Below are 25,210 nucleotides of genomic sequence, written 5' to 3'. Positions count from 1 at the left end.
GAGGAAAATATTTTTGTCTTTACAACCCCTTTAATAAATCGGACACTCGCCTGTCCCAGGGTCCAGCAATGCGGGGGAACGAAGCCCCTCTCCTCTCCGTGGCGCCGGCATCACTACTGTGGGCGCCCGGCTGTGGCTTCACAGCCAGGCAGGCACTGCACAAGCCGCGCACTGACTGGCCGGCCAATCATATGGGATCTGCGACGTGTCCCAGATGATTGCAGAGAGGGAGGGGGGAGAGGTGAACTTCCTTCTGGCGCCCCGGGAGGAAGTGGGAGCTGAAAGCCTCTAAAAAGAGGGTCCCCCCCCCCCCAAAAAAGATGATATGCCAAATGTCAGGGGTTCACCTTCCCTCAAAGCTGAAGTTCCATTTTTGGGTGGAACTCCGCTTTAATATGTAAAGACTGGATGAAAGAAGGGAAAGAAAGTAGAGACATGATTAAAACCTTTAAATTTATCAAGGGGGTGAATAAGGTTCAGTCTTTTTCTGCTGTCACTTTTCTATGTTTCTACGTTAGAAAAAATAAAACACAAAATAAAAAAATAAAAAATAAAACACTAAATAAAAAAAAATAAAAGATTTTAGACTTGTCTAAGTCCAGGTAGATAATGGAAACATCACTATGAGAGAAGCAGGGGTTTAATAAATCCTGGAAATGTTTAAAGTTCTCAGACAAAGCAACTCAAACCGCCACATTCTAGAAAATTAACTGGTTATCAGCTTCCTAACTGCCGAGTTTCCGAATTGCCTAACCTTCATAATTCAGATAATATCTCAGCGACTGGGTATTTTAAAGAATGTTGAAAACGTTTCATAAGAAGCAAACCACGTTGGGCAATGCACAGCCGAGAAGAGTAACAAAGTCAAACTATCGGGCAATGACCTCTTTGCCACATTTGGCTAGGTCTCCTTAAAACCTGGCAGACAAGCAGATGTGGTCACTGCATTACAGCACATATTTTTATCTTGCCGATTTAGCAGTAGACCTTTGCCAGAAAGATGCTAAACCAGCTCAGGGAACAGTTTTTAAAATACAAAAACCTCAATAGCTGAACAAATATCTAAGTGAATGGACAGATTTATTATATACACAATTCCGATGAACAAATACACCTGACCCACCCTCTCCCAAAGTGCTGTATTGGACTTTATAAAAATCCTCATGGTGCTGGTACTTCATTCAAACGGACATATAGCAGTCTTTACACCCAATCTTTTTCAATTTGAAGGGTTGCGTTGCCTACAGTCTCTAACAAACAAGTGCAGTGTGGGCAGGAACATACCTATAGAGCAGGGGTCTCAAACTGGCGGCCCTTCAGCTGTTGCAAAACTACAAGTCCCATCATGCCTCTGCCTGTGGGTGTCATGCTTGTCCCTGTCAGCCTTGAAATGCCTCATGAGACTTGTAGTTTGGCAACAGCTGGAGGGCCGCCAGTTTGAGACCACTGCTAGAGAGAGGGAAGTGTGAGATCCTTAAAGAGGAGGTCCGTCCACCGCTTCAAAAATTAAAAGCCAGCAGTTACACATACTGCAGCTGCTGGCTTTTAATAACAGGACACTTACCTGTCTTGGGGTCCAGCAATGTCAGCACCGCAGCCAATGTTTCCATCAGCTGTCGGGTGCTGCTGCCACCATTGCGGGTAAGGGAACCCAGCAGTGTAGCCTTACGGCTTCAGGCCGGGAACCCTACTGTGCATGCACAAGGCTCCGCTCCTCTCTCCTACTGGCCCGGCGGCAGGGGAAGGAGGAGGGAGCCAAGTGGTGACATCAACGGCCGCGGCTTCCGGAACAGGTATCCACCCCCCACCCAAATGTGGCACCGAAAGGGGGGGGGGGGGGACAAACAAGCAGAAGTTCCACTTTTGGGTGGCACTCCGCTTCAACACCAACCTGACAGGGGACTATAATTTGACTATAAACCTGAGCCAAAGGCAAAATATTACAAAGCTTTAGTATACTAAATATAACTGAGATAATGAAAGTTTATTAACCGGTTGAGTGCATTTAAAAATGGGACAGGAACAGAGGTGGTCTTTCCTGCAAACTCAGAATGGCTGAAATATAGGGGTTCATTTACTAAAACTGGGGCGTGCAAAATCTGGTGCAACTGTGCATGGTAGCCAATCAGCTTCTAACTTCATCTTATTCCTTTTTTTTGTCAAAGATCAATAGAAGCCAATTTGTTTCTAGGCAGGGCTGCACCAGATTTTGCACTCTTCAGCTTAGCAAATCAACACCATATACTCCACTCCACCAGTAAGGAGAAGTATATGCAGAAAGCACTGAGAGTAATACATTCCTCAATTTTTAATAGAACAATTAAAATTCATTCACATTATAGGAGATAAATGTCAGCTTCATAAAATAAAGATTCAGTAAGGAAACACTGGTATCTCACTCTCCCATAAGATCCCTGTCATCTGCCGATCAACTCCGCCCAGCGTGGTGATGTCACAGCCCCGTCTACTGACACAGTGTCCAATAGGACTTTAAGTAATGTATTACACAATCAGCGCTCTTCTCTGCATATATTAAAGTGGCAGTAAACGCTCTAATGTTTATTTTTACCTACAGGTAAGCTTATCTAAAGTAAAATGAATATCTCCTAAGAGCCGGTTCACACTGGGGCGGCACGACTTTGGGGGCGACTCGGCAAGGCGTCCTGAAGACGACTTCAGAGGCGACTTGCAAAATTACTTCTGTATAGAAGTCAATGCAAGTCGCCCCCACAGTCGTACAAGAACCTTTTTCTAAGTCGGAGCGACTTGCGTCGCTCCTATTAGAACGGTTCTGGTGAATAGAATGGGACGAGACTTGTCAGGCGGCTGAGTCGCCTGACGAGTCGCCCCAGTGTGAACCGGCTCTAAACCTTTACAGTTTAGGAGATATTCTAGTGAGCAGTAGTCGGTGATGTCGCCAGCGCATGTGCTCTGAAGGAACGATATATGCAAATGCCGTTCCTTCAGAGCTGTGAGCCGCAGCATCATTGTGGCTAGGCCACCCATTCAAATGGTCACAAACCCAGAAGGAAGACCGGGTGAAGATGGAAGCCTCTGCAGTAATAATAGTGCACCCCTTTGTTTCAAGTCAAGTCTTTCATAATGTGCCAGTATGCAATGCATACTGGCACATTATACAGTGCTCAGCTTAAATGAGTACACCCCGACAGATGCGATCGTACAATAATCGGATTGTTCGTACAGAGCTTTTGAGAGCCGATCACGACAAATCATCCTATATTATTTGATCGGATAAGCGTGCAAATTTTCCTTGTGCGATACCAGATTGTAATATTTTCATTTAATCAGTATAGTTGTCATACGAAAATGCAACACAAATACACTACAACACATGGCATCACTTCAGATTGTTTTTTTCTGTCGTGCGAGAACTTTCGCGACTTTAGTAACCTATTCAATTTTTACTTGTGACTATTAAACGAAAAAAGTCAGACGATCTGTCATCCAATTTTCGGATCCTGTGTGCGAGCCATTAGGAGCAAAGCTACATTTTAGACAACAAAATCGTAACGAAAAAGAATTCAACTACAGGTGACTAAGGACGAGCTCCGGCGTGTTCACACACCCCACGTGCAGAGCCTGCCATGAAGTCGGCACTGTGCTGCGCTAATCACAGGCAGTGAAACATTGTCAGTCAGTAGAGCAGTGAATGGTGTGTGGACAGCATCAGTAAGGCAGTGGACAGTGTCTATTGGGCAGTTGAGGGTGTCAGTAGGGCGGTGAATGGTGTGCTTTTTTTTTTTTTTTAAATAAGTTATTTACAATTTTTGTTTTTTTACACATACATTTACACACACACACTTTTTTTTTTAACAGCCCTGTTGGGGGGCTTAATATTAGGGGTATAAAACAGTGCACTGCATTGTTTACTTTAAACAAACTTTATTGAAATGTCACACAGTGACATCTCAAAGTTTTATCGCCCGGCACACAGAAAGTACTTTTTGCGCAGTACTTTTTTCAGCATACACCATCCGCACACAGTGGTGTGAACCGGCCAAACAGGAGTTGCGGTGGTGGCACTGCCCTGGAATAACCGCCCAATGCAGTCCCACCACATCTGGTGTGAATGTACCTTTAAATCCTTTGTCATATGATCTTAAATAACATTTCAAGAGGTGCAAAGGTACAAGCGATGCAAACTGAAAACACATTACTAGTCTTCAGCACAACCTGTCCTGCAGGGCCCACTAACAGGCCAGGTTTTATGTATTACCTTGGGGGGATGCAGTCTAGAATACTGCAATCACTGAGGAGCAAATGATATCAGCTGTGATGTATTTCAGTTATCTTGCAAACCTGGCCTGTTAGTGGGCCCTGCAGGACAGGGTTGATGACCACTGATCTAAACTACACTCTGCATTGGTTAGCACAAGAGTACCTATTCCGGTACTGGACGCTACTTTATGCTGAAGCAACCCTGTGGGCACACAAATCACACAGGTCGTGGACCTTTCAGTAACACAATGTCTTTTTGTGTGGCAGCACTGGCAAATCTGCACTGCAAATAGTTACATCTGGAGCAAGAACATAACAATTTACTGTCAGTCACAAATAAGAAGAGGTCTCTGTAGAGATAACAATTACGGTGGTTGAAATGTACAGAATAAAAAATAAAAAAAAAGGGATAGGAGAACCACAGGTAAATACCTTCGCCACATCAAATCTTCTACTCGTCAGAAATCAAAGACCCACTGTAAAAAAAATAAAAAAACAACACAATCAACATTTGCAAATTAATACAATAGTTGGAGAACATATCTGTCCCACAATCGTGAGAAATCTACAACTCTGAAATTCTAGAAGACTGTTAAATCAGTTATGGCAGATACCTGGGAAGGTAGGCATCACTACAGATTCTTGAGACTAAAGACCCGTACACACGATCAGATTTTACGACAATAATTGTCTAATGGACGTGTTGTGTCCGATAATCCGACCGTGTGTATGCTTCATCAGACAATTGTTGGCGGAACTAACAACAAATGTTGGCTGTTCATGCTCACCATGTGTCTAAAATAAAAACGGTTACATGGGATTATCCGATCGTGTGTACACAAGTCTGTCGGACTAAAATTCAAAGTACAAACATGCATGCTCCAAACCAATGCTAACCATCAGACAATATTAGCAGAAGTTGCCCAAAAGGGTGGCGCTAAAGAGCAGAAAAACATAAACACAGTTTTGTGAATGTTGGACCATCTGTATGCAGAAGTTCACGGCCAACGTCCTTCAGACCAAAATCCACAGATTAGTCTGATGGAAGTCCGATCGTGTGTACGAGGCTTAAGACAGCTGTATTTAAATACTGCAAAGCCAGAGGCTATATATGAGGCCGGAGTTTCATACCCAACCTGAATTACATGTATACAAAAGAGACCGTTTTGCCTATTCATTTCTCCACATGTATAGGACAGCTGTGGAGATGCAGGTCGAGTTTACCTTGCAGGTCCTAAGTGAAAGTCCATTGGTCTGCAGTAATAAAAAATAAAATGTTCTGCAGACATTTAAATCACACTATATATTGGACCGTCAGACAGAAAAAAAAAAAATAAGGAAATTAGACACCCCTCCTTACTGACCACTTAATGTAAAAGGTCACCCGCACAGGCCAACAGGGATTTGCAGAAGCATCCAAGAAAGTGTCTAGTTAAGCTGAGGTAAATTCTCCATAATAAATGGCTTTGGGTTTTAGGAGCTGGGTGCTGTGAAGTACACTTAGGGAGTTGATTTACTAAAAGCAAACCCACTTTGCACTAAAAGTGCACTTGGAAGTGCAGTCGCTGTAGATCTGAGGGGAACATGCAAGGGAAATAAACAGCATTTTTGCGTGTACATGATTGTATGATAAAAAAAACTAGCAGAGCTTCCCCTCAGATCTACAGCAACTGCATGTCCAAGTGTGCTTGCAGTGGATTTGCCTTTAGTAAATCAACCCCTGAGTGTGTTACATGCAATAAATGCACATTTGCACTTTGGGGCCCAATGTATTGAAGAATGTAGAAACATTTAGTTTATATGTTTGCATTTACAGGGAACTCCTATAGACCTATATGTAGAAGACCAGGATATTTTCAGCTCCTGGGCTTCATGCTATAATACACCTTAAAGCTGATGTCTAGTTTTACTTTAAATACTTTGTTTGGGTCAAGCCATTTCCTTCATTAACATGTGGGCATGCTGTATAACCTATACGTAGTCTCATAAATAAGTTATGCATAAAGTGTAACGATCACCACCGTTCATTCCATCAACCCACGACAGCTTATCCGACAATCTACAATCCAGCAGACAGGACCCATTGGATTTTCCCCAGAATAAACGAGACATACGCTCTGTTCTCTGGTTTCAAAATGTATGAATGAACACTTTTAATGGTATCTTAGCTTTCTTATATACAGTACAAGCATGTTACAGTTAATCACAGGGACAAAGACACACTCCACCCCCACATCACACAATGGGGCTTCAATCACATTCTTTTAGAAAATGAAATTCAGAGAGGAGTTAATTATCCCCCAGACGTTCTGTCTCCGACAAGTTACCCTCACCTGTTACACAAACACATTCCTTTACTAAACATAATTGACATGCTAATTCCCTACCCCTGAAAGAAGACATCTGACCTTTCAGACTTAATTAGTACAATGGACACAGAATGTAATCACAGCAAGATACTTTAACATCCCATAATAGCAGACTTAGTTAGCATCTCAACAGCCTAGGTTAAGCATTGAAGTAGACACTCTTATTGACCGGTTGGGGGTCAGCATGAAATCAAACTGTAATATTCCAAGATATCCTGCAAAACATGAATTATCCTTTATCAGTCACCCTAAGCCCAAACGGGGCACAGGGTGACCTAGGAGTCATTAGTGATGCTGGCACAGGAGTACCCCCCATCCTTCAAAAGTCTCTGGTTGTCATGGGTCATTCCGTTACATAAAGTATACAACACTGGACCGGGTGCGAGACGAGATCTTCTCATTTCACAGCCGGAACAAACTGGCATCCATCTGAGCAGTGCTCAGCCATTCATAGGCAGCTTGTTATTCTATCAATGTTGATAAAAGCTTCCTCTAATTGGTCGAGTGAGAGATTGTGTTGTCATCAACCAGCCCTCTGACTCAGCTAATCAAAGGAAGCTTTGTATTCATTAACAGAATACAAAGCTGCCTATGAATGGCTGAGCGCCGGTCAGACCAATGCTATTTTGTTCCGGCTGTGAGACAGAAAAGTCTAGTCTCACACCCAGAACACAGCACTGTATACTGTATGTAGCAGAGTCTACATACAGTTTATACAGCATGCCTAGTGGGCTCACATTAGTAAAAGAGTTAGATTAATAAAAATAAAATGTTTGGAAATGCCAGTACACTACAGCTGCCTTGGGGGTGGGCATAGTCGGGCACTCTTGATGACTGCCTGTGATTACAACCAACCCCCTGCTGCACCGGCAGATTATGGTGTCAGGGGTTGGGATGCATCAGAGGAGAAAGGTAAGCAATGTTCCTTGTGTGAAGAAAACCTAGACTTAACGTGGTTTTAAGAACCGAGTATAAAAGTCTCCATAAGAAGATAGACCAGCGTGGGAGGAAAAAGTGGTTCATTTCTAAAATGTACTAGTAATATTTAAAAACAAGCAAAAGTAAAAAAAAAGAAACTAACATTTGGACATATCTGAGGTGATCTCTCTTCAGCATGACATAGCTGAGAGTTAGTCAGAAGCAGGAAAAGTTCTCTAACCATGATTCAACAAGACTGTGTTTGTCATTTAGCTCAGAATAGTGCAGAGGTGGGAACAGAAAAATGTGCAAGGTGTCAAGTAACTCGATGTAGAATCTCTTTTCTGCCAATGCAAGGAAAGTTGGCTAAATACATTTTTAGTACTGTACAAATCCTCTATTACCTTAATGGGTTAATATTACAAGCATTTTACAATAACTTAGAAATAATTTTCACACTTGTACATGAGTCGAGCTGTATTATGGCCAAAACTATTTACAAAAAAGTATGTCTAACCAAGGGGCCGCTTCATACTATATGTTGCACAAGAACGCACTGTGTGTTCCTGTGCGATTTACATACAATCCAGGTGCAGTGTGATTTTACTTTAAAAAAAAAAAATGCACAGCAAAAGCATAGTACCATTGTACTACTGTACCATGCAATCCTTTGCAGGCAAACGCACCAAGTTTGCGACCTGCTTTTGGGTTGTCATGACACCTGCTGCAGATCTCCAGTACAGTGAAAGTGGCCAGGAAAATGTGCACAGAAGGAATAGCAGCACGTTATGTTGTGGTAAACTACCGCTTTAACCATCACTGAAAATGAAAGAATGAAAAATCTGGAGTTGCCATCTGCACAGGAGAAATCTTCCTATAGGGACAGCAGTTTGGGTGACCCGAGTGACGACAATGTTTTCCCTCTCACTTCCTGTTTTGCCGAGGGGACAAAAAAGACCCAGCACGAGGTTATAAAAATCTTCCTTACTCCCTACATAAGCTACAAAAAAAAATGCACACATTCTACTAAACATAAAAATGGAGCCCAGACAAAAGAAAAAAGAGACGTGACAAATGAAGCAGGCCTAGCTTACAGCTGCGGTAATAACAGATGAGCTCACCCAGAAGCTGCATTTAAGTGTTCCCTTGTGGAGATCAGCATTTTTATAATAAAGAAAGCCACCAATCTCTGCACAAGTCTAAATAAGCCCTAAAATATAAAGCTGACCAAGCATAATGCAATTGATACAACACCATTATCACTTAGATCAATGGTCTCCAAACTGCGGCCCACAGGCCAGATGTGGCCCTTTGCTTGCCTTTATCTGGCCCTTGGGGCACAATTCCTTCCACTGTAACGAGGCACTATTCCTCCCACTGACATCAGAGACAGGGAACTAGTCTATGGCATTGTTTACCCCCACCAATGCCAGGGCAACTTCTACTCTTACTGGTTACAGTCCGGCCCCCCCTAATATTTGAAGGGCAGTAATTGGCCCCTTGTTTCCAACGTTTAGAGACCCCTGCTCTAGATGTACCACATTAAAAATACTTTTTAGAACAGAAGGTATTCACGTGTCTCATCTCATCACATATACTAGCACATTATGGCTAACCATTCTAGGGGGGGGGGGGGTCCATTATTAGGAAAAAAATTAAAGTTGGAGTTTAATTCCGTAACTCCACTCTTTCTAAAAAAAAAAAAAAAAAAAAAATCCCTCTGGGTGACATTGCAGGATTTTAGCAAACAATGTTGCAGAGTCCTACCGGTTTCTGCTCTGAACAAAAAACGGTTTGTTGTCTGCAGAGTGAATCTGAATGGTAGAGCTGCACAATTTTGGCTAAAATGAGAATCACATTTATAGTCATCTACCACCACGGACAATGTTTTGCCTTTTTTTTCCCTTTTGACAGCCAAGTTAGCAGAGAACTCTCTACACTTGTTACATGAATGAATCAGGGAATTCTGCATAGAGATCTTGAGAGGGGTTGAATTGAGATCATGGATTTTTTTTAACGATTAAAGGGGTTGTAAAGGTTTGTTTTTATTTTCTAAATAGGTTCCTTTAAGCTAGTGCATTGTTGGTTCACTTATCTTTTCCTTCAATTTCCCTTCTAAATGTTTTTTTTCTTTGACTGAATTTCTCACTTCCTGTTTCTCCTCAGTAAGCTTTCCACCATTATCTGAGCCGTTCTGGCTGGGGGTTAGTCACCCATAACAGCTTACTGAGGAAGAACAGGAAGTGAGAAATTCAGACAAAGAAAAAAACATTTAGAAGGGAAAATCAAAGGAAAAGCTTAGAGAACCAACAATGCACTAGCTTAACAGAACCTATTTATAAAATAAAAAACAAACCTTTACTACCCCTTTAAATCGTGCAGCTCTACTAAATGGGAGTGACTTTTTCATTATCAAACAGCTGGTGCACTTGCAGTGTTCCAAACAAGGAAAATGGCAGGGTCTGCACCCCCTAAGAAATCATTAACTATTTGGGAGTACCTCAGCAAAAAAAAAAAATTGTTGCAGAGGATGCCTTAAGCCAACTTAGTGAAGACTTCTGGGAAAATCCGTAAGCCAATCACGCAAGGAAATTATATTTCTGGGGGTGTTTAGTACATTCCTTTAGGTTGCCATATTGCAGTGAATTTTACAGAAAATTATAGCACTACACATTGAACGGGAAAAGGGTATTGTTTAACCAGTTAGCAACCGCCCTATAGACGAAATACGTCTACAAGGCGGTTGCTTAACTCTGGGAGGGCGTCAATGTACGTCCTCCCAGAATCGTGCTCCCGCGCGCCCTGTGGGGCGCGCACACGGGAGTCTCCGTGACCGCCGGGTCCTCTGGACCCGGCTGATCACGGATCACGGTACATCGCCGCTGATAGCGGCGGTTTACCACGTGATCGCTCCGTCCAATGACAGAGCGATCACTAGTAAACAAACCGGCGTCATGTGATGACGCCGGTTCCTCCCTCTCCTCTCTGTACCGAACGGTACAGTGTGAGAGAGGAGAGGGGAGAGAGCGGAAGCAGCAGCAGCTGCTGCTGCTGCTGCTGCGGGCTGGATCTGTGACACATGCAGTCACAGTGCCCGCCACACTCTGCAGTGCCCGCCACACTCTGCAGTGCCCGCCACACTCTGCAGTGCCCGCCACACTCTGCAGTGCCCGCCACACTCTGCAGTGCCCGCCACACTCTGCAGTGCCCCGCAATACTCCACAATACCCCACAATACCCCGCAATACCCCGCAACGTCGTCTATGGGGATTTTTAAGTAGCGAAGTTTGGCGCCATTCCACGAGCGTGTGCAATTTTGAAGGGTGACATGTTGGGTATCTATTTACTCGGCGTAACTTCATCTTTCACATTTATGCAAAAGAATGAAGAAAAAATACTAAATTTGCCAAATTTTATAACAGAAAGAAAATTTTTTTTTTTTTTTTACAGTCTTTTTTCTTTTATAGCGCAAAAAATAAAAAACCCAACGGTGATTAAATACCACCAAAAGAAAGCTCTATTTGTGTGAAAAAAAGGACGAAAATTTCATTTGGGTACAGTGTTGTATGACTGAGTAATTGTCATTCAAATTGTGAGAGCACCGAAAGCTGAAAATTGGTCTGGTTATTAAGGGGGTTTACGTGCCTAGTGGTCAAGTGGTTAATAATATTCCATCACAAAGGGGTTCTTGTAACAATTGAATATGCTATATTATTTTGGATTTGCCATTTGTCCCCTCTAGTGGGATTACCCTTTGAATGAGGTTTTGATACGTCTGCACTTAAACTACAGTTTGAACTTCACAGTTGTTATAACAGTGTAAAATATGTTTAAACCACAGGAACTCCCACTCTGCACCCACAAGCAGCGTCTACCATACAGGTGCATAATTATTCACAGACTGCTTTCACAAATGCCTTATCATGCACCTGCATTTCACAGCTAGAAATGCTTGTATAAAACAGAAAGAGGAGGAATGTGGACAGACACAATAGTGGCACTTCCTTTATAATTTTATCTCAGTGCTCCAAGCCAGCAGGGAGAGCACCAGGGATTACATAAACTGAATTCCTGGTGAGAACAGGAAATACCTGGTGTAACTACTAAATAACTGTACAGTCACTATGACATCATCATTCGTGGCTGTGTGTAATTTGGCTAAAACAAAAAGGTCTAAATAAATTGGAGGAATTAAAAAAAAAAAAATGATTATATATATATATATATTTTTTTAGGGGGGGTACCTAGTTTTGTTAGGTACCCGCTCCCACTTCCAGTCAGCTCGCCTAGGCAATTCCACCTGAAGTTCAACACCCCGCCCACAGCCTTCTGGGGCACATCACAGGTGCCTGCGGATCAATTACACAGCTCAGCTCACACATGAACAGTGGGAAGCCACAAGACGTCATAGCTGGGTTTCCACGCTAAATATGCTCGGGAAGCGAGGACTGGGGAAGAAGCAGTCCCGGATGGAGGACGGTGCAAGATCCTTGGACAGGTAAGTGGCCTTTGTTTAAAAATCAGCAGCCACAGAATTTAAGCAGGAAAATAAGATGTTCTCACACCTCCCTAAAAGGTGGGGATGCACCAATATATCGGCCACCGAAAAATATCAGTTATCAGTGTTTTGCCAATAAAAAAAAAAAAAAAGGGGATACATTTTTCTTGAGATTATTTTTTTTTTTTTTTTTTTAAGAAAAAGCACTTCAAAAACTGCTCAGTCTGAAAGCAACCTATCAGCTTAAAAAGTGCCGATAATGGACGAAAATAAATATTAATTTAATTTAAAATTCATCGATATTCATTTACAAAATGAAAAAGCGAATAGAATACAACTATATATAAATAATAAATATTTTTTTTAAACTGTCCATTACAATTTCGGCTTTTGGCCGAGTACATCCTGAATTTTTTAGTTTCGGTGCACCAGTACTAATGGATTAGAATTTTTATTTGTGTGCCTTTCCTTAGCATGTCATAGCTGATCAGGTTGGAACAGAGAACAAGAAGTCCCAAGAAGCAATCATTTCCCAGTTGTGCGCCGTGCTGTTAAAATCGATGGGATAAAACCGGGGACGGACACACAACCTCTGGGTAATGCTGTTAAATTACATTAAAGCGATAACTGAATAGATTTCCTGATTTCAAGGTTCATTTTTTCCAGTTTGGATTAGGAAAAGATTTTCAAGAACACAGATGATCTGTCCAATACTATAATGAAGAACATCTGTAAGAATATTTTCAAGCTCAAAATTAGGCCTGAAATGGATGACAAACATCTACAACAATAGCAATAGGAGGAAGGAGATGGACAGCCGCACTCCGAAATAACTTTTCAAAAAAGTTGTCTTTTATTTTCAAGCAGGAACATGCATAATCACCACAACCATAAACCAGGACAGCCGACTAGTTTTGCACTCTTGCTAGTGCTTAATCATGGCTCAAACATCTACAACAGGGTTTGACAAATTTGCTTGGAATCTAGGAGCCAGCTAAAAAAGTTAGGAGCCAGAAAACGCACCCCGTTCCGACGAGCTCGCACGCAGAAGCGAACACATACGTGAGTAGCGCACGCATATTTAAACGGTATTCAAACCACACATGTGAGGTATCGCCGCGATCATTAGAGCGAGAGCAATAATTCTAGCTCTAGACCTCCTCTAACTCAAAACATGCAACCTGTAGAATTTTTTAAACGTCGCCTATGGAGATTTTAAAGGGTAAAAGTTTGTCGGCATTACACGAGCGGAGGCAATTTTGAAGCGTGACATGTTGGGTATCAATTTACTCGGTGTAACATTTATCTTTCACAATATAAAAAAAAAAAAATGGTATAACTTTACTGTTGTCTTATTTTTTAATTTAAAAAAAATGTATTTTTTGCCCAAAAAAGTGCGCTTCTAAGACCGCTGGGCAAATACGGCGTGACAGAAAGTATTGCAACGATCGCCATTTTATTCTCTAGGGTGTTAGGATAAAAAAGGGATTTTTAATACAGCTTACCTGTAAAATCCTTTTCTTGGAGTACATCACGGGACACAGAGCGGCATATTCATTACTATATGGGTTATATGGAGTACCTTCAGGTGTTGACACTGGCAATCTCAAACAGGAAATGCCCCTCCCTATATAACCCCTTCCCATAGGAGTACCTCAGTTTTGTAGCAAGCAGTATGCCTCCCAAAATGGTCTCCAAAAAGAGGGGTGGGAGCTCTGTGTCCCGTGATGTACTCCAAGAAAAGGATTTTACAGGTAAGCTGTATTAAAAATCCCTTTTTCTTTATCGTACATCACGGGACACAGAGCGGCATATTCATTACTATATGGGATGTCCCAAAGCAATGCTCACAATGAGGGGAGGGAGAACATCTCCAAGACAAAAGGATTTAATTTAGAGAAATACTCAAATCATAATAAATCCAACTTAGTTGAGAAAAATAATCTTAAATTTTAAATTTAACTCAAAAAAGAGGAGCCCCCGGAATCCGAGGGTCTCAAACTGCAGCCTGCAGCACTGCCTGCCCAAAGGCTGTATCAGACTTCCTTCTTACGTCCAACTGGTAGAATTTTGTAAACGTGTGGACAGAAGACCAGGTTGCCGCCTTGCAAACTTGAGCCATAGAGATCTGGTGGTGTGCTGCCCAAGAGGCGCCCATGGCCCTAGTAGAATGAGCCTTTAATGATACTGGAGGAGGCAACCCTTTCAAGCCGTAGGCCTGAGTGATTAATTGCTTAATCCACCTAGAAATGGTGGACTTTGCAGCTGCCTGCCCCTTCTTGGGCCCATCCGGTAATATGAACAGCACATCTGTTTTCCGGATCTTCTTTGTAGCTTTAAGATAGGCCTTCATGGCCCTGACGATATCCAAGGTATGCAGCAACCCTTCCTTTCTGGAAGTAGGTTTAGGGAAGAAGGATGGTAATACCAAATCCTGGTTCAAATGAAAACTGGATACAACCTTCGGTAGGAAGGAAGGATGAGGGCGGAGAACGACCCTGTCCTTATGAAAAATAAGATATGGTTCCTTACAGGATAAGGCCGCCAGTTCCGATACTCTTCTTGCGGAAACTATGGCGACCAAAAATACTAACTTTCTTGTCAGTAAAACCAAAGGAATTTCAGCCAACGGCTCAAACGGTTGTTTCTGTAAACTTGACAGAACAAGGTTTAAATCCCACGGGCAAAGCGGGGATTTAACTGGAGGTTTAATACGTAAGACCCCTTGAAGGAAGGTCTTAACCAGCGAGTGGGTGGCCAGCGGCCGCTGAAACCACACTGACAGAGCAGAAATCTGTCCTTTGATTGTGCTTAATGCCAATCCTTTATCCACTCCTAGCTGGAGAAAACGTAATACTCTATCGATGGTAAATTTGCGAGAAAGCCATCGCTTGGACTCACACCAGCCTACATAGGCCTTCCAGACCCTGTAATAAATCACCCTAGAGACCGGTTTCCTGGCTCTGATTAGGGTAGAGATTACTTTCTGAGACAGACCTCTACCCCTGAGAATCAGGGATTCAGCTTCCAGGCCGTCAAATTTAGATGCCGTAAGGCAGGGTGGAGGATCGGACCTTGCGATAGCAGGTCTGGCCGTAGAGGAAGAGTCCAAGGGTCTCCCACTACCATCCTTAAGATTAGTGAGTACCATGCCCTTCTGGGCCATGCTGGAGCTACCAGGATGACTGGTATGTGCTCCACCCGGATCCTGCGCAGCAGGCGGGGTAGTAACTGGAGCGGGGGAAACGCATAAAGAAGTTTGAACCGATGCCAAGGGCAAACCAACGCATCGGTTCCGCAGGCCATCGGATCCCTTGAGCGGGACATGAACCTGTCTAGCTTCTTGTTGAGTCTCGATGCCATGATATCCACGTCCGGCACTCCCCATCTTTGGCAGAGTGCTTGAAAGATTTGTGGATGCAGAGACCATTCCCCCGGCAAAAGAGTCTGGCGGCTTAAGAAGTCCGCCTGAAAGTTGTCCACTCCTGGAATGAATATTGCCGATATGCAGGGCACATGAGCCTCTGCCAATAGGAGAATCAAGCTCACTTCTCTCTGAGCGGCTTGACTCCTGGTTCCCCCTTGGTGATTTATGTATGCCACGGCCGTGGCATTGTCTGATTGAATTCTCACCGGGAACCCCTGCAATTTTGACGTCCAAGCCCTGAGGGCTAGTCGAGCAGCTCTGAGCTCCAAGATGTTGATGGGCAACTGCTTCTCTGGCGTTGCCCAAGTACCTTGGCGAGTGCAACCATCCAAAATTGCTCCCCAGCCCATCAGGCTGGCGTCTGTGGTCACTATCTTCCAAGCCACTGGGCTGAAAGACTTCCCCTTCAGTAGATTCTGAGGGTCTAACCACCAACACAGACTTTGTCGGACTCTTGATGAGAGCGGCAACGGGATATCCAAGGCCTGTGGCCTTCTGCTCCATGCTGACAGGATGGCTGCCTGCAGGATGCGAGTGTGGCTCTGGGCGTATGGTACCGCCTCGAATGTGGCCACCATCTTGCCTAGTAACCTCATACATAGGCGAATAGTCGGTTCCTTCTTGCTTAGAACCAGTAGGATTAATTCCTTGATGGCTTTGACCTTCCTCAGAGGTAGAAACACTCTTTGTTGTTCTGTGTCTAATCTCATGCCGAGATATTCCAACTGCCTTGTGGGCAGGAAAGCTGACTTTTCTCGATTTAGGACCCAGCCGAACTTCTCGAGGTATTGGACCGTGAGGGCCACTGCTCGCTCCAAGCCGGGAGACGAGTGGTCTATGACTAGGAGGTCGTCCAGGTATGCTAGGATCGTGACCCCTTGGATCCTTAGTTTGGCTAGGATTGGAGCTAGGACCTTCGTGAACACCCGGGGGGCCGTAGCCAACCCGAAGGGAAGCGCCATGAATTGGAAGTGACGCGAAGCCACCATGAAGCGTAGATATTTTTGATGTGGCTGATAAATTGGAAGATGAAGGTAGGCATCCTTTATGTCTATGGACGCCATGAAGTCGTCCTTTTGGAGTGTGGTAGCTGCTGACCGCACGGATTCCATCCGAAATGAGCGGATCTTTAGGTATGTATTTACCATCTTTAGGTCCAAAATTGGCCTGACATCTCCATTGGACTTCGGGATGATGAATAGGTTGGAGTAGAAACCTAGCCCCTGTTCCAGGACTGGTACCTCTACTATTACTTCCTGGGAAAGTAGATGATTTAATGCCGACATTAATGCGGCTCCTTTCTCCGGATCGTTTGGAATCCTCGACTCCTGGAAATGAAGAGGAGGAAACCTTAGGAAATCTAATTTGTAGCCCGTGGCCACGGAAGACCGTACCCACTCGTCGGGAATGCTGGCTTCCCAAACCTCTGAAAAGAGTCGCAGCCTTCCCCCCACCTTCGTGGGTGGGGGCGTCCCTTCATAAGGTCGGCTTGGGGGCTGGTTTTGCTGGTTTGCGAACCCACTGCTTTCTGCCTCTAGCAGCCTGTCCTTGTGATTTGCTGTTGAAGCCGAAGTTTGCTTTCGCAGGAGGCCGTCGATACTGTTTGGCATTAGAGGGCCCCTGCCCAGGGGAGTACTGTCGTTTAAACGCAGGCCCCTGAAACTTCCTCTTAGTTGGCAAGAGAGTACTTTTGCCATTTGAAATGGTTTGAATGTATTTATCTAGGTCTTCTCCGAAGAGTCGTCCTCCATGGAAGGGGAACCCTACCAGGAGCTTCTTGCATGGGGGCTCGGCCTCCCAGCTTTTTAACCATAAGAGTCTTCTCATATGGATAAGGGATAACGATAAACGTGACGCTTGCTGGATAGAATCCTTAATTGCGTCTACTGTAAAACATATGGCCCTAGGGACATCCGAAAATTCTTCTGCCTGCTGGGCAGGAATAAGTTTAAGCATCTGCTTAACTTGATCCGATAATGCGTGAGCAACCCCAATCGCAGCCACAGCTGGCTGTACTACTGCCCCTGCAGTAGTGAAGGAGTTCTTAAGTAGTGCTTCCAAGCGTTTATCAACTGGATCCTTGAATACCTGTATGTTTTCTACAGGGCATGTTAATGATTTGTTAATACATGAGATGGCTGCGTCCACTGTAGGAGTAGCCCATTTCTTGGAAAATTTATCTTCCATAGGATATAGGGCAGAGAATCTTTTAGGTGGTAAGTGGCTTGTTCCAATCTTGGAACAAAACTCCCTCTAGTAGAGGGTGGATCGGAAATACTGCATTGCTTTGAGGCGCCCTCAGTGAGCCCAAAGCTGAAACCGTAGATACCTGGAGATCTGGTACTGGCAAGTTGAATGCATTATGGACCAAGTCCGTTAAGGCTTGAATCCACCAGCTCTCCCCTTGGGAGACTGCTCCAGACTCCTCTGTATCCGGATCTTCGATCCCTGAACCTACTTGGTCCTTGTCCAAGAGGTCGTCCAATTCCCATGAGGAAAGGACCTCCTCTTCTGAGGGTCCGCGCTCGGGCGACGGAGATCTAATCCGTTTACTGCCCCGCATAGCTGTGGCTATCATTTTTCCCATTCTTTTCTCCATCTCTCTTAAAGAGGTGAGTAATACCTTGTCCGTGACCATCTTAGGGTTGGACTGACCCGCGCCAGCTCCAGCCCCAGATCCCGATGGCCCCAAGGCTCCCTGTGGGGAAAGCAGCGGCATAACTTTGTCCGAGACCTCAGACTCTCTGGGGGAATCCCCACCTCTTGTACCCTCTGACCCGGATGCCATGGTACAATACCGAGGTACACCTGCTACCTATTGGTATTTGGAACTATAAAAGTTAATTGCCCAAACACCTGTTTGGGGGATAAAAAATGCTTCCTCTCCCCTAGATGACTTTTTCTTTTTTTTTTTTGTTTCAAATCCAGGAAAGAAAAAACATTCTGTCCCCCTGAGTAGTATTGCAAAGAAAAACTATGAGATGGAAAAGAAACAGCCTATTTCTAGGCTTGAAAAACAGTCTTCTGAAGACTGCAATATCCTTTCTGGCCACTGTGTGTCCTCGGCGCCCCGTGCTGCCGCTCTGGTCTTTCTTCCCCAGTTCCAAAGTATTGAATGGAACAAACAAGGAAGGGCCGCCCCTTCCTTAAGCCACTGACCCGCCCTTCCCCCCCCAGCAATCTCAAACAGGAAATGCCCCTCCCGACAGGGGGGGGGGGGGTTTGGGAGGAAGGGACCTCTCTGCTCCAGCAAACTGCAGCCTGCAGCCTGGAACCACGAGGAGGTCGGCGTTTTGCCTGCTTTGCAGGCTCTGAGGAGGAAGACTGAATGGAGCATCGCCTGGAGGCTTGCAGGCAAGCACAGCTCTCTGACACACACATATACTTTTATATCACACAGGCCCCACTCAATGCTTTTCCAACACTACAAGGGAGGTCACATCTTATGGGGAATAATACATATAGAGCCATCCTATCTTTATGATATGTGACTAGTTTGCCAGATGCAGTGCATAACTTTAGGCATGTCCCCTGTGACCCCCCAGAAAAAAACCTGCTAAGAACCAAGTTCCGCAAGTTTTCCCCTCACTTACCTGCTCCATGCCGCAGGACTTTGCCAAGCAAGAGGCCCAATCTTCCCCCATCTCCGTGGGGATGTCTAGACCTTCAGGCCCTGGGTTCCTATGAAGGATCCACTGTCCTGGGCCCATATAGCACCCTGGCAACAGAAAACATTAGGCACCCAAAGGTTTCTAAGTTCTGGGCCCAGGGTCCAGCTCTCTAAAAAGAAAAGCATTATGGGCTATACCCCAAGGGTTTGGGGTCCGGTTACTGACCACTTTAGCGCTGAGGCTTTTTTGGACAGAACCGGTAGCTCACCTAATCCCAAGGATGCGGAGGCAAGCTAAACCATGACTAACACCTAAGACACTGGCGTAAAAACTGAGGTACTCCTCCTATGGGAAGGGGTTATATAGGGAGGGGCATTTCCTGTTTGAGATTGCCAGTGTCAACACCTGAAGGTACTCCATATAACCCATATAGTAATGAATATGCCGCTCTGTGTCCCGTGATGTACGATAAAGAAAAATATATATAATGTTTGGGGGTTCTAATTAGAGGGAAGATGGCAGTGAAAATGGTGAAAAACAACATTAGAATTGTTGTTTAACTTGTAATGCTTAACTTGTAATACCAACGCCAGCTCACATCTGGTGGTAATAACTTGTAATACCAACGGCTCACCACCAGATGGCACCAGCTCAAAAAAAAATAAAAAACATTTTTCCCACCTTCCAAGCCAGGACACCAGGACACTATTTCTAGTCACCATGGCGACCTGGCGACCGGGATTTGTCGAGCCCTGGGGTAAACCACCACTGCATTTATTACAAACGTCCAGGTGTTTGGAATACTTTCGCCTCTTCACCCTGCAGGCTCACAATTCACTACAAGCAGAAAAAGATACCACAGGGTGCACTGGTCGAGCGCTTTAAAGTTGAATACTTGCAGAGGCAGGAGAGCAGACAACACACAAGCTGGCAAAAAGCAAATCTAGAGGTAAAACAGGTATATAGGTAATTCTTCTTTCTGGTTTGACCATGTACCGCCTGTCCACGGATATACAAATGGTCAGTGGCCATAAAGCAATGATTTGCATTGCTTCATCCACTTTCCTTAAAAGAGAAGTCTGGAATGGAAAAAAAGAAAAATACAAACACATTCATACTACCCTATGTAGATGATGCTGCTGGACTGATCTGAGCACAAAGCAGTGACTGTCGGTCACCACACTCTGCTCGGTCTCTTCAGTGCTCACTGGAGGCTGGACTGTGGAGGGGATGGAAGTGGCTGGCTCAGGCACTCAGTGGTGCGCTGAGAGGCGGAGCCAGCTGCCGGTCAGGCATCTGATTGGATACAGACATTGTCAGGATCCCTGTAGAGCAGTGGTTCTCAACCTGGGGGTCGGGACCCCCTCGGGGGTCAAATGATGATTTGTCAGGGGTCCCCACATCCTGGCTGTTCCTGAAGCCCACACCGCTCTCCCAGCCTTTTTGACTGATCAGCATTGCCACTCATCCCAATTCCTCGCCAGCACTGCCACTCATCCCAACCCCCCCCCCCCCCACCAAGGAGCAAGAGAAGTAATAAAAATAAAGAATACATGGAATATAGAGGAAAAGAGCAGGATGAAAGAACGAAAAAGGGAGAAAAAGAACAAGAAAGACGGCTGGAGAGGGATGGGAAAAAAAAAAGAAATTCGAATAAAGAGAGATACAAGCGAAAGAAAGGAGAAGAGAAAGAATTGTACATCCTAAAATTTACCAGGGGGTTAGGGGTTTTAATACTGTATGAGTGGAAGGGATTACAAAATGTCCGTGAGTTTGGGGGTGTAAATTACTTGTCTTGCCTAGGGTGCTGACAACCCACGCTATGAAAATAATTTTACTGTTGGGGGTCCCCACAACTTGGAAAATTTTATCAAGGGGTCATGGCATTAGAAGGTTGAGAACCACTGCTGTAGAGCCTGAACCAGCTCAGTGACATTAGCCAACAGTTGACTTTAGGCCGCTGCTGGCTGAATTTGAATCACAGGAGTGCAGAACTAAGTGCACTCCTGTGACCCACAGGAAAAGTAGGACCAAAAAGCTTTGGTCATAATTTAAATAAGAGGGGAAAAAAAGCCTAGTTTTGTGATTTTTTGATGAAGCAAGACATTTAGATATCTTCTATTCAACACATGAGAGCAGAAATCTCCTTTTTGATATGCATAAAAAGAAAATTGGCTTGAAGTGAGAAGTTTCATCATGGACACGTGGATATTTATCACAGCAAACCGTCTGACCTCACTAGGTCTGGAGTTGATTAGAGACTAAAAGACAGTCACAGGCGCACACACATGCACACACCTCAATATAAACATAGAAAACAATATTGCATCACAGCTTTGTATAAATCTAAATCTGTAGAATATCCAATTTTAGTGACAATTATATCAAAGGGAATATCCATAGCATACACATACACTTTCATTTTAAAACATTGTAATACAAACAATAGTTAATTTTGACAAGCCTAATATACGCTTAGTTGAAAAATGTTTCTTTCACGTTGTGAGTTGTGTCTGTCTGTTGGCCATCTCTTTTCACAACTTCTTGAATTCCCTGCATGGTTTTAACCACTTCCTTACTGGGCACTTAAACCCCTTCCTGACCAGAGGACTTTTTGCGATTCGGCACTGCGTCGCTTTAACTGACAATTTCGCGGTCGTGCGATGTGGCTCCCAAACAAAATTAACGTCCTTTTTTCCCCACAAATAGAGCTTTCTTTTGGTGGTATTTGATCACCGCTGCGGTTTTTATTTTTTTGCGCTATAAACAAAAATAGAGCGACAATTTTGAAAAAAAAAAAATATAAATAGCTCAATTTTTTTTTACGTTTTTTTTTTATCCTCAGTCTAGGCCGATACGTATTCTACATATTTTTAGTAAAAAAAAAAAAAAAAAAAAAATTTGACACTTGGCACATTTTTGGCGCCAATTACATTTATACTGCAATCAGTGCTATAAATATGCACTAATTACTGTATAAATGTGACTGGCAGGGAAGGGGTTAACACTAGGGGGTGAGGAAGGGGTTAAATGTGTACCCTAATATTAGTGTTCTAACTGTGGGGGGAGGGGGGTGACTGGGGGGGGGTGACCGATCTGTGTCTCTATGTACAAGAGACACAGATCCGTCTCCTCTCTCCCCTGACAGCACCGCTGTCTGCGAGAGCCGGGAGTTAGAGATGATCTCATATGTAAACATATGAGATCATCTCTCATTGGCCGCACAGATCGCCTAGGAAGCGGCCGCTCCGATTGGCCGTTCGCGGCGATCTGTGACTGGCTGTGTCCAAGGGACACGGCCAGCACAGCAGTTCCCCTCTGCACGCTCGGGAGCGCGCGGGGAACGTGCAAAGGGGCGGCCGTAAAAAGACGGCCTGTTAGAGATTGGGAGCCGCGCTGCGGCCGTACAAAGTCGTACGGCCGTCAGCAAGTGGTTAAAGCTCTGCCTCTGCTGTTTACTTTCATGTTCTAAGGACTATATATCCCATAGTACCTTGCTGCCTGCAAGCTTCGATTCCTATGCGGACTCCTCCTCCTCCAAAAACTACTCCGCTCAGCATTTTTTTTAAGCAAAGACAGCAGTGTCTACCCACAGGGCATAAAATCAAAGAATTTGTGGAATTAAATGTGGGGGTATCGTCACAAAGTTTATAAACTTCAAAATCCATCAGTTTAAGAGTGCTTTCACAATGAAAGAGCCTGGGCCCCCCATATCAAGCGACTTACTGTGACAGAATTCAACAGGGGTGGGGGGTAGGTGGAGAAGCCAGGAGAACCTATGGGGGACCCAAGAAGAGGATAGGGACTGCTCTGTGTAAACTTTTGCACAGAGCAGCCAAGTATAAACCTGTTATTTTGTTAATCAGCTCCTCTGTCTTCATTAAGTGCTGGTTACTCGTGCTGTAAATGGTGAGTGACAGCTGTTTTTGTTTGGGTATGATAATACACTGGTGAAGTGTGTGTTACGTGGCATCTGCAGAGTAAGCATTCTGAAAGTGATAAAACAAACAACATTTTCTCATGAAATTACAGGGAGTAAGCTCATTACAGACACAGCTACTAAGAAATACCCATTCAGCATTGCCGACCTATGGCCAGCTCATCTAGGACACAAATGGAGAATAAATAAAAGATGCTGCTTAGTGGTTTATTGGAGGAAATTAACAAAAAATAAAGTTTCCAAGCCTTATCCCGTGTCAACGAAGTGATAAATGTAGCTCTGTTAACACTGCAAACGCACCAAACACAAGTGTGCATAATGTAAGGAACTGTCTATCAAATTAGGTCAATATCAACACAACGTTTAAAAAGGGATCTCAAGTGGTTGCATTCTACGCATTAAGGTAAAAAAAAAAAAAACCTGTGTAGCAGGGGGGGGGGGGCTGGGGGTTACCTTGCAGGCGCACTCCCGAGTCCAGCATTTGGCGTCCATAGCCACCAAATGCAGGACTCAGTCCCACCCCCGACGCCGTGTCATTGGATTTGATTGACAGCAGCGGGAGCCAATGGCTGCGCTGCCATCAATTATCCAATGAAGAGCCATGAACGACAGGCAGAGAGACATCTCGGTGTGGGACATCGCTGTATCACCGGCGCACCATGGCATGTGATTGACAGTAGCGCCAGCCATTGGCTGTGCTGCTTTCAATCCATCCGCTCTAGGCAATCAACGGCCAGTCTGAGCGGCGAAGAGGATGTCGGGCCGAGCGCGGGACTTTCGAGGGGTCATGTAAGTATAATGGGGAGCCGGGTGGTATAGTCGGAAGTTTTTTCACCTTAAAGGGGTTGTAAAGGTAATTTTTTTTTTCTAAATAGCTTCCTTTACCTTAGTGCAGTCCTCCTTCACTTACCTCATCCTTCGATTTTGCTTTTAAATGTCCTTATTTCTTCTGAGAAATACTTACTTCCTGTTCTTCTATCTGTAACTCCACACAGTAATGCAACACTTTCTCCCTGGTGTGGAGAAAGCCTATTGAGGGGGGAGGGGGTGAGAAGGATGAGGTAAGTGAAGGAAGCCATTTAGGAAAAAAAAATAAAAAAAAATAAATTACCTTTACAACCCCTTTCAAGTATTAGGGAGGGTGCATGCGATCAGCACATGGCCAATCCAGACAGAGTATCAGGGGTCCTGCAGCCTCACAGTACAGTCAGAGCAGAACGAAAACTCCTCATACAAGCTTTAACCAGACACCGATAGAAGTCACAAGACTGCAATATACTGCTGATTAGAAAAGGCATTTAGCAGTTTATATTTATAATTGCATTTCCATATTCTGTGTACTGTGGGAGACGAAGGCTCCTGGGTTCAGTAACACTTTAAATGTTTAAAGAAAAATGGTTCCCCAGAGCAATTTGCCACGCTGCACGACCGTGCAATTGTCAGTTAAATCGACGCAGTGCCGAATCGCAAAAAGTGGCCCGGTCATTGACCAGAAAAATGGTCTGGGGCTGAAGTGGTTAAAGGGGTTGTAAAGCTTCGCGTTTTTCACCTTAATGCATTATGGTGAAAAAACACCTTGCACTCTCGGGTCCCCCAGCCCCCCCCCCCCCCCGTTTTACTTACCTGAGCCACAAAACTCAGTGGACGCAATCCCACAATGCTTTCCCCAGCTTGAGGAGGCTCTTCATTGGGATTAATAGCAGCGCAGCCATTGGCTCCCGTTGCTGTCAATCAAATCAATGGCGTGGCGCGCCGGCGGGCAGGGCCGAGTGACACACTAGGCGGCTATGGCTGCCACTGTATCACAGAGCTTCCCAGAAGGGGGTTAGCTCTTGCGAGGATGAGCCGAGACAGCCGCTGAGGGACCTCAGAAGACAAGGATCGGGGCCACTCTGTGCAAAGTGAAGTGCACAGTGGAGGTATGACATGTTTTTTATTTAAAAACATTTTTTAACCCTTACAACCCCTTTAATCTCTTGGCGCTGGTCGTAAACATATGCGGCCACTTGGCGGGTGGGCCTTAACCAAGTTAAAACAACTTGCCGTGCTGAGAGTGGCAGTTAGCCAGTTCCCATAGAGTGCAAGATTGTCTGTCGCACTATAAGTCGCAGATCACCGCCATTACTAGTATAAAAATAAATAAAAATTCCAGTATATTTACACCATAGTTTGTAGATGCCATTGGATATGTTTTATAACAGAAAGGCT

General features: G+C 44.5%; 1 protein-coding gene across 2 annotated transcripts in view; it reads right to left on the bottom strand.

Annotated features, from left to right (window-relative positions):
* The window catches only part of NCK1 (NCK adaptor protein 1), a 162,563-nt gene that overhangs the window by 98,645 nt on the left and 38,708 nt on the right, over nucleotides 1-25,210 (bottom strand). Inside the window, exon 2 of one of the 2 annotated variants that reach the window (XM_040348714.1) lies at nucleotides 4,672-4,715. The exons of the other annotated variant lie outside the window; for it this stretch is intronic. The gene's annotated coding sequence lies outside the window, so the exon portion shown is untranslated. The remainder of the gene's footprint in view (nucleotides 1-4,671; nucleotides 4,716-25,210) is intronic. 2 annotated transcript variants of the gene reach the window in all.

This window comes from Rana temporaria, chromosome 4, assembly GCF_905171775.1.
Source record: "Rana temporaria chromosome 4, aRanTem1.1, whole genome shotgun sequence".
In the NCBI taxonomy this organism is placed as follows: Eukaryota; Metazoa; Chordata; class Amphibia; order Anura; family Ranidae; genus Rana; species Rana temporaria.
This window is presented reverse-complemented; position numbering and strand designations above follow the sequence as displayed.